This window comes from Labeo rohita, unplaced genomic scaffold (assembly GCF_022985175.1).
Source record: "Labeo rohita strain BAU-BD-2019 unplaced genomic scaffold, IGBB_LRoh.1.0 scaffold_493, whole genome shotgun sequence".
Taxonomy (NCBI): domain Eukaryota; kingdom Metazoa; phylum Chordata; class Actinopteri; order Cypriniformes; family Cyprinidae; genus Labeo; species Labeo rohita.
The window spans coordinates 23,482-33,681 of NW_026129414.1; the positions used below are offsets into that span (position 1 = coordinate 23,482).

The following is a 10,200-nucleotide window of genomic DNA, read 5'->3' on the forward strand; positions in this document are numbered from 1 at the left end:
GCAAACAATAATAAATAAAAAATTATAGGAATAATAATAAAAAGAAAAGAAAAGAAATTGTCACTTAAGAGAGTTATTAAGGGTGTTTAGTTACTCATGCTAAATAAAATGTTGTATTGAAAAAATATTCAAAAGTAATATGACAAATTTAACTCATATATGGGACCTCTGAATAATATTTTACCAAAATGTACAATACTTTTTGACATACCCGTCAATTTGAAATCGTTCCATTAGCATAAGGCACCACCATTTTCTAATCATGGGCATGTCAACCTGAAAGAAATGCCCAGTTAAAGGTCATACTGTTTTCTACTTTTACCAAATAAACTTAAAGTAAATAAAATAAACATAAATTTCCTTTTTTTAACTTACCTCTTGGAAATCGAACTCGATGTCACAGACCATTGAGAGGGTGTACTGAAATACAGGAGACAAGCTGTTGTTAACACTGTTCACTAGACCTTACTTATAAACACATTAAAGACCCTACCATCAGCACAAAAACACCACAGTCATTCCCTCTTGTCTGACGTGGCAAAGCCTATGATTGAGAAAATGAGAAAAAGTCAGTTTAGAAATTAATAATAGATAAAAGGTACAGATGCAAAATAATAATTTGTGCAGTAGAATTATCACCGAAAAATCCTTTCCAGTCATTTCTGTCCAGATCCCTGGATCAATTTGGTTGGCAATTTGTCTGTAGAAAAAAAACATGAATATGACTGATCAAATTTAAATGACAGCTCATCTGTAACCTGAGAACAGAGTCAGACACACCATGCAAAAAAGGCTAAATGAACGTAGCCAAAACATGCAAGAAATGGCTAGGAGAACATAGCCAAAAATTAGAGTTAAGGCAATAGAACATGGCCTTTAAACTTTGAACAAAGCTAATTGTATAGTAGAACAAAAGCTAGAAATGGCTAAAGGAACATAGCCAAAATTAGAGCCTGAAACTGCATGTCTAAATTCATAGGTGGACCTAAAAATTGCTCTGTATTCCTCATCTCCAAAGCCGGATTCGTCCTCTGCATACTGAGAGTCTAAAAAGACTATCTCCCTTCGAAGTGGCCTCATAATCTATAATGTGTTAAGGTGTAACAAGATTTAATTCTAAAGTTCTTGGAAGAAGCATTGATGATAAGTTTAGTTTTAGAAACACAACAATTACGCTGTAATCAACATATCTATGAGACATTCAATATCTAGTAAGAAATAATTCCTTACACAGACAATGTAGTGGTCAGGGCCATTAGCTTTTGTCCATGCTGGAAAGACTATCAAGTCTTTCATATCTGCATCCTTCTAAAATTGATTTCAGAAATTATGAAATTTTTGAAATAAGAATTTATGCCTTTTTATAGTTTTTACCTCCCACTCACTATATACACTCACCGGTAATGCTGTAACAATGTTTGGGGTTTCCTTCCAAGTAGGAACAACATAAAAGTTCTCTATGCATATATCTTTGCCCTATGGAAAAAGAAAGCAAGCAAAAATGTAGGTTGATTCAGACACATGTATACTCTTTGACAGTTTACATTGTAATATTTTATATACATACAATACTCCGAGCCATTTCAATAATAAGCTGCATGCAGGCGTTTCCAATCTGCAATAAATAATTAAATTAGTCACTCATTAGTGAATGTTTAAATACAAATATAGCTTTCCAAATGCAGACTGCTTACGTGGGAATCCATATCCCTCAGCAAACCCAAGCTCCAAAACTCCTCTCTAATGAGAGACAATTTCCCCTCCTTGACAATAATTTCAGCTCCAGGCCGTTTGACATCCAGCACGTAATCAAGCTATATAAAAAAAAAGTTAAATAGTCAAACAATAGTGTTCGACTGCAAATGCATGCACATTAAATTTCAACAATAATTTTACCAGTTTTTCTTGCACTGGATGCCAGTCCCTTTCCCATGGCTTTACTGGTGAAAAGTATTCCAACAGGGTTGTTGGTCCCAAAGCAGCGGCTTCTGGTGATGCAGTCTCACTCACTGCAGGGATGGCAATGGTTGCTGGTGTTGCTGAGGGTTTTAAAATGGTGTCTGTCACTGCTACTGAAAGTAAGGTAAAAAAACAATCAAGCTTAGAAATCATAAACTTTGTGTAGCTCCACCTGAGGGAGGGGACTGGACACAACAATTTACTTACCTACTGACACATCCATGGATTCCTCAGATGTTATATGTTCTACAAAAACATAAATGAACAGATCAGTCCAATGAGTAATAAAGTGTTACATTCATAACAAAAGTGCACAAGTACAGTGAAAAAATTACCCAAAACAGCCTGGCTGTGGACATTCATTAGAATGTTTGTCTGAAACTCCTTTTTCATGTGCTTAAGTCGTTCTTCATTTTTGTGAATTATGTTTCGCATGAGAAACACATGAGTCGACGGCAAAGCCATGTTTAGGAAGTAGTTGGTTTTTTTAGTTTTGCAAATAACTGTTCCACGACTTGGCTGTTAACTTTTCCAGCCAGTTGCGGGACCAGGCGAAGCTTCCGCAGTGAATCTCGAGCGTCCTTTGTGTTGTCCTCATGGAACCGGTCATACAGAACATAATGTTCTGCTGAACCAGTTATAGGGTGGCCATCAGGGTCAGGATTTTCCTTTTTGCATGTCAGCCAGGGTAGTGACACCTTTACGTTTCCAGCTTTGGCTTTCGCAATGTTTTCTGCTGTTGGGTCCATTAACCTCCCTTCAAATGGTGTGAAGGGTAGTGTTTGTGGTTGTCTTAGGTTAGTGTGGGTTGACAGTCCACGTGCAAAGTCGTAGATGACAATGTTCGGCATTTGCTTCCATCAAAGAAGCATGTCCGCAAAATCACGCGGGCTCTCCGCTCGGATGTTGCATTTCAAACTGTAGACAATGCCACACGGACACATAATCACGGCCCAACCACCTAAAACGCAAATACATAAAAGAAAAGCAGATTTTTAGAAACTGTAATACTTTGTATACTTATGCAAGACCTAATCATGTTATCAATGTCACATTGTATATTTTAGAGTTACTGCTATTACTGTTCTCATTTGCAATACTGAGGTTTACCTGAGGCAGCCCGGATTTTCTCAAAAACTTTGTCATATGCCTCTCGTGACTTCATTTCTTGCGAAAGTCTTAAAAGGAGGTCAGTTCGAGATCCAGTGGCATCCAAACCACACTCTCTGCATAAATTTCTAATCACCTGCACCTATTAAAGAAAATGTGTGTCAGTGAATACCTTAACCCTTAAAAGGACAACAACATAAAATTATGACAACATTGAATAGAGATTTTACCTTCTGTTTGCAGAGCTCATCTCTCAGACGATCCTCTGAGACAGTTATCTCAGAGACCTCTGCTGCTTTTGCTGGACGGATCTTCTCAAATTCTGTGTTAAGAACACAGTCTGAGCGGCGTGTATTTCTCCCTATCCAGGGTGCCCAAAAGTGAAAACTTGGAGGAACACTGAATGGATTGTTTTTTTGACCTTTGGGAAACAAAACATGTCAGTATATCGTAGAAATCAGCATTTTACCTTTTGTCTTATCTTATTAAATACAAATCTACATAGGTGTAACATTTAATAATTGCTGGTGGATTTGCTTTCTTACTTGAAACAAATCCACGGGCAATTCTTTCCTCTGTCAGTGCCTTCCAAAACTGTTCTGAATCCACATCTCCATTAAAATCTTCTGGAGGTTGTGCAAGGTCACTCACTAAAGGAAATGAAGAAAAAATTTAATAAACCATGGTCTACCTTTGTGCAATCCATAAACTAAAAGGGTTTTTTACCTGACAGATGAAAAGATGCCTTCTTGTGAAGGTCCATTATGACCACAGGCGGATGGTCACCACAGGTCACACAAGAATACTGATATTCATGGTCTGTTAGAGCTTCAAAATGAAGATAACCATGCAAAACTGTATCGGCTGAGGGGAACTGGACACCTGTAGTTAACTCCAAATACTCAACTATTCTGCTGACTGCAGTGTGGACCTATGATATAGAAACGGCACTCTTAATTACTGCTATTCATTAAAATAATAAAAACAACTTTAAAGAATAAAGAAAAAATATACGCATCACCTGCAACAGGTTTCTAATAGTGAGGCAGAGAGGTAGATCAAGAAGGACATGGTCATTGAAATTATGTAGACCTTCACTCCACTCTTGGTACCGGTACAGTGCTCCACACTGAGGACAGTATTTGTAGTATGTAGAAATATCTGCAGACACAAAAGGTGTAAAAAAAGGAGTGGCTCAGTTCAAAACACAACATTATCAGAAGTACAAAATCACAACCATAAAAATAAATAATAATCCACCTTGGACAATTCCTGAGGTTGTAAGAATTTTAGCCTTTTGAGTAATGCAGATCGGGTCGCTGAGGACCATGCGGTTTGGACAGTGGTGGCACAATGTCTCCTCAGGGATTAGGTGTCGTGGAAATTCCTTATCCACCGAAGAAAGTCTCAAATGGTTGGGAATAGTAGAAGGTATCTTTTTGTTCATTAAGATGTATTGTACCATGCCTTGTATTGCTGGAGCATCCTTTGGTGGGTAGGTGTTTTCACCCACATGAGTTCCATCACTTTCCTCCATTGCTGTCACCTGAAACTCCTCACCGCTCCTTTCAGTGCTCCGGACCTTCCGAAAGAGTTCTGCATTGGTTTGGAATAAGTGCCATTTTGCGATGTATTTATGCGTGCATGATCTCTGTGTTTTTGCACAAGGACAGTGCCATGAATTTTTTTTTGTATCATAAGACACCATGACTCTGCCTAGTCTGCTGTAATATGAAATAGTTGGCTCATGAACCGATATAAATAGATGGAGGGGCTCCAATCTTTGACAGAACTGAAAGTAGTGCATTATTTTCTTTGGCTAGGGTTTGACGATCAACACACAGTTTAATTTTGTCCTTCCCAAACCATTTGCTTTTCACCATTTCTTTAAGACTATCTTCTCTGAGTGAGGGCGAGGTTAAAAAGGTTTTGCAGTATGAAACTGACCGGAGGTGTACACACTGGTATGACTGCAGTCCACTTCTCCATGCCAACTCCATATTAGCTTGGCACTCACTAAATTCACAAGAAACATGATGTTGTTCCCCCCATATTTTAATTTGAACATGGAGTGGAGTAGAAGCCCCATGAATACTTTTGTGGACTGCATACAGTCCATTCTGGGGATCTATGCATTCACTTTTGAGATGGGATGAGGATGAAATGTCCATCATTTTTCCTGTGTGTCTTCGTTCAATGTGCCTTTTTAAATTTTTTTTGTAAAATTACATTTGGGGCATTTCTGCAATACTTTTGGACCCACACGGATGCCAGTTTTTGTGACTGGCCTGACAATGGCAGAGGTGGTTGGCACAGAGGTGGCAGCGATGGCTGTGGTGGATGGCGCAGCAGTGGGAGGCACAGAGATGGCAGCAAAGGGCGGCATAACAGTAGGTGGCACAATGATAGATGGCACAGAGGTGGCAGAGATGGCTGTGGTAGCTGGAACAGCAATGGCAGTAGCTTGTGCAACACCAGTTGCCACAGCAGTGGGTGTGCTGTTACAGGCATCAGTGGCACTTGCTCTCTTAACATGCTTGTATTTGCAGGATCCTAAATGTGTGATAAAATCTGGCTTTCTTAAAATTGTGGACTGACAGTACAAGCAATGGTAATGTTGCTGGGTTCGGCAGGGGTGACCGCATCGATGTATGGTGTACCCTGGAATACAACAGCATGCAATTGCACTGTCACACACAGTCTTATGATCTTTCAAAAAGCAAAAAAAAAAAAAGATGTTTGCTAATGTTACCTTCATGTTGCACTGCTCTGTTGAAGTGTCGCTTAACATGTTTCTGAACTTTGGACAACTTTGTCGGTTGGAAATATATCGGGGCACAGAATGGGCAGTGAAAATCACTGCAGCATTTATTACATTTCTGTATTTCTGGAAGTGAATTCCCCCGTTTGAATTGTTATATCCATCTTCAAAAAAAAAGAGAGAGTCAAACTCAAATTCAAAATTTAAGACCACCCCACAGAGCCCATACAGTCAAATTTCAGTCAAAACAAATTAAAACAAGGAACCCCCAAAAAAGGCCAAATGACACATTCTAACTCACATGTTAATACCATAGACTGGTTAATACATAGTGAAGGCATAGCAAATTTGATTATTAGGCAACTGTAGCCTATGAGTTGTAAATGGCTGGCAACAACTTCATATCACAGTAAAATTAATATTGATCCATTTTAATACTTACGTTTTAAGAACTAATTTAAGTAGTCTAGATAAATTATATAAAGTAAAATAATTACTCTGGCATTAATTAATTCAATTTATAGTTTTAGGAGAAAAGTTCCGATAATTAAAAAAAGGTAAATCTGATTAAATAATTAATGATGACATTCTTTGATATTAACACACTTAATGTATTTAATTGGTCTACTTTAATGTCAACTACATTTAATCAATTTTTTTTTACAATGGCTTGTCTACAAAAAGTCCAAGGTTAAAGGCTAACGTTAGCTATCAAAATATTTTCGGGGAAAAAAGGCGAAAAAACATACATTAACGGCTCAAATTTTGTTACAAACTATCATTACAAATATTAAATAGACTGTTCATATGTTGGTGTATCGATGAGCTATAGTAGTTTGATTAAAAAAGAAATCATTGAATAAAATTGACGATACTCACCGTGTTTCGGTTCTTCACGTGTTTATCCATGTGTTTATCCGATCCAATTTGAAAGGTGGGGCTGTCTCGAAAAACGAGGGGTCTGAGAATGCGGGACTCTGGGTGCGGGACTGTAGATGCAGCAGGCTCCGAGTCTGCAGCTTCATACTACTCGCAGATTAACGAATCCTCCGTCCGCGGGGCGCGAGAGAGACTTGTGCCGGGTTTAAGGAGCGCGGTCGCGGTAGGATTTCACACATTCCCCGGCCTCATAGCGGCTATAGGCGGAAAATCTCTGGGTTCCTACAGTAATAATTACAGTACACGCTTAAGTTGTGATTCACGGGAACGTTGTGTTGTTCAGCACACTTTCTCGTGATTATTTTATGATGTAAATCAAATTTGCACAAGCAGTCATCTGTTAACACGGATGCCGAAATGAAACGCCTGACGTTACTTAAGTCTCTCAACTCGCGGTCATCCCGTTCACGGAGGATGTAAACTATCACATAAACTCTGAACGGTGCTGTTAAAGCGGTTAACGTAAGCAGCGAGATGGGCTAGAACCTTTGATAACTTGCTAATTTGCTTATTGTTTGATTGTAATGCTTTTTGCTAACTTTGGTTTAAAGAATGAGTTAATTCAGCCCATCTTCCTGTCTGGCCTTTTCACCCTCACCCTCATTCTCTTGACACCCTCAGGTTTACAGAGACCTAGGACCAGAAGTACATCATGGACTTCACCACTTCCTGTGGATTTTTTTTTCTGATTAAGGATCTAATGAAATTATTGATAGACTAACTGATGATCAGAACTCAGGAGGCAGCCCTTGTAACCATAGTCAATTTAGCTAAAAACAGCTAAAAATTGTTCATGCTAAGATATTCATATTCATCCATGTATACTCATGTATCAATAAAATAGCTACATTAATTAAACATCTTCATTTTATCTGTATTTTAGCAATAAAAGGAACAACTATCAGGGGCATGTTTCTAAATTATTGCAGGCTATGTCTGGAAAAAAGGAAAATGTGCAATAAAGACATGACACTATAGTTTGCTTTTTAAGTAGTTTTACTTGTTGAAAATTCACACATTAATAATCTAAATTATTTCTTTTTTTAAGTCTGTTTCAGTGACTGGCGGAAACAAAAGGAGCCTGAAAGGAGAGAGAGAGAAGAGGAGAAACAAGTGAGGCATTACACAGCCCAAAAAATACGAGATAAAATAAAAAAGAAAAGAAAAATGAAAATGCATATGTTTAAAATTCTGTTACTGTTCATATCCATCATTAATTGTTGACATAGTTTTAGAATTGTGCTCATTCCAATTATTTTGTAAATGTATGTTAGAATATAATTTTTTAAAAGGGGCTGTAAGTTCAAATAAAAATTGTTTTAATGGTTCCTTGTGCTCCTGCAGATTATTAAAAGTAAACTTGGAATTATTTATATTATTTGTCACAACACCCCTTGACAGGAAAATTGGGGCAGACACTATGTAATCAATCGATCAATCGATCGACCAAACAGACATTTTGACCAGCTAAGACCAGTCTGACCAGTTTAAACCAGCTAAGACCAGCCTGGCTTACCAGCTGAAACCAGCCTGACCAGTTAAGACCAGCTAAAACCAGCTTGACCAGCTAAAAAAGTGGTCAAAACCCCTCTAAAACCAGCTTGATAAACCAGCTATGACCAGGCTGGTAGACCAGCTTAAACCAGCTTGACCAGCTTAAGTTGGTTTAAGATGTTTTTTTCAGCAGGTATAATTTAACCATAGTAACCATGTTTTATTTTGTTTGTAGAAAAACCACGGTTATTTTTCTCAAGGGCTATTCTTCATGTTGAGTAAACTGTAGCACATGTTGTACACCTGCAAACGTGTGACTGTCAAATTTGATTTGTAACTTTTTTAAGTGTACTGCATTTTTGCAGAACTGAGAAACGACTGCCTAGAGGTATAGCTAGTCTTGTGTCAGGAGACCAAGAAACTGCTATAGTACTGTATACTGTAATGTGCAGAGGATGCTGAATTTACTTAGGTTCATTGAATTTAAATAGGTTCATTGCTGAAATATACATTTGTATCTTTAATTTAACCCTTTGATTGTGTTCGGGTCAACTTGTTTTTGTCACAATTCTCCAAGGATGAGACCAAAGACTAGGTGCAAGATTAGGTGCAAACCAACAAAGAGTTTTATTGACAATGGTGGAATATAAACGTGCAGATATGAGTTGAGCAATGAGATGCTTATCTTGTAAGTCCTTGTATCATTTTGAGTGATATTCAGAGTTTCTGAAGAAAGCACAGCGGGGAAAGTCCGGGGAACAGAGAACGCAGTGAGGTCTGGAGCAAACATACAGGTGTGAACGGTAGACCAGACGATGAGATTGCCAGGGGTTTATATCCACCTTATTTTTCAATGTGGAAGAAAGCTGTTTTCGGGTAATGTGTTAGACGTCCGGTTCATAATCCACCATAGGGAAATAACGAGAAGAATCTCGAAGTGCAGTAAACGGTAAAACAGTTTGTACTACAAACCAGTGTATTCATAATTAAGAGAATATATTAAAATAAAACGGTAAGACACACCAGTTTGCAATATCAAGCAGCAGAACAAGCTTTTTGTGCAGCTAAAACTAGCTGGAAGTGGGTGAGACCAGAAGCCAGACACAAAAAAAAATATAAAAATGGCTGCACGCACTCTTATGGGAAAAATAAGGTGGATAGAGTGGTGCAAAGTGAGATCAGGTGACGGCAATCAGTTCTCAGGTGACTGGGAACGGGTGTGCTGTGACTTAGATGGTGGGGATGGCTGTGGTGAATGCCTGACTGTTTTCATTCATTTAGGACTGGTTTTGTGTTTCTTTTTGCATCTGATTAATTGTAAGCCTCATTTATCTGAGAGTAGAAAAGTGACAGGAATCCAAACACAACCAGAGACATTGAGCTGTAATAATCATTCCTGAATCCTAATAAGAGTTTTTAACAGTGTTTTTAATCTCAGGAGTGTTCACTGGGCAGGAAAGTCATCTGTGTATTTGAATTGTGTGTAAGCATTTAAAAATACCTGTGATAACTAGATTGAAAAGTTTGAAAGACAAATTTATGCTGGCTTGTCTTGTTTAAAAACATAAAAGTTTGGTCAGTTAGATGTTCTAGATGTTTGCTAAAGTGTTGCTAGTTGGTTGTTAGGATGTTCTAAGTGGTTGCTAGTAGGGTTGGGTATCGAAAAAAAAAAAATTTTCATCTGTGAGGACGCAACCTAGTAATCTGCCAGGACCTTGCTCACTGATCAAAGTATGGCTACACTTGTGATCATGCTACTTGGTTTCCTAAAGTAATGAATGCATCAGGTGTTGGGTCAGCCTCAACTTTCGCTGCCATTTGCTTCAAAACAACTAGCTTCTGCAGCACAACATCAGATACTGATCTATCCTTGTGTTTCACTCATGCGCCCCCACTATTACATGTGCAGTAGACATTTTATAGTGCTGTTTACGTGC

General features: G+C 38.2%; 1 pseudogene; it reads right to left on the reverse strand.

Moving 5' to 3' along the window:
• Window positions 1-366: 366 nt before the first annotated feature.
• LOC127160921 (uncharacterized) lies at window positions 367-4,606 on the reverse strand (annotated as a pseudogene).
• Between the last annotated feature and the right edge of the window lie 5,594 nt (window positions 4,607-10,200).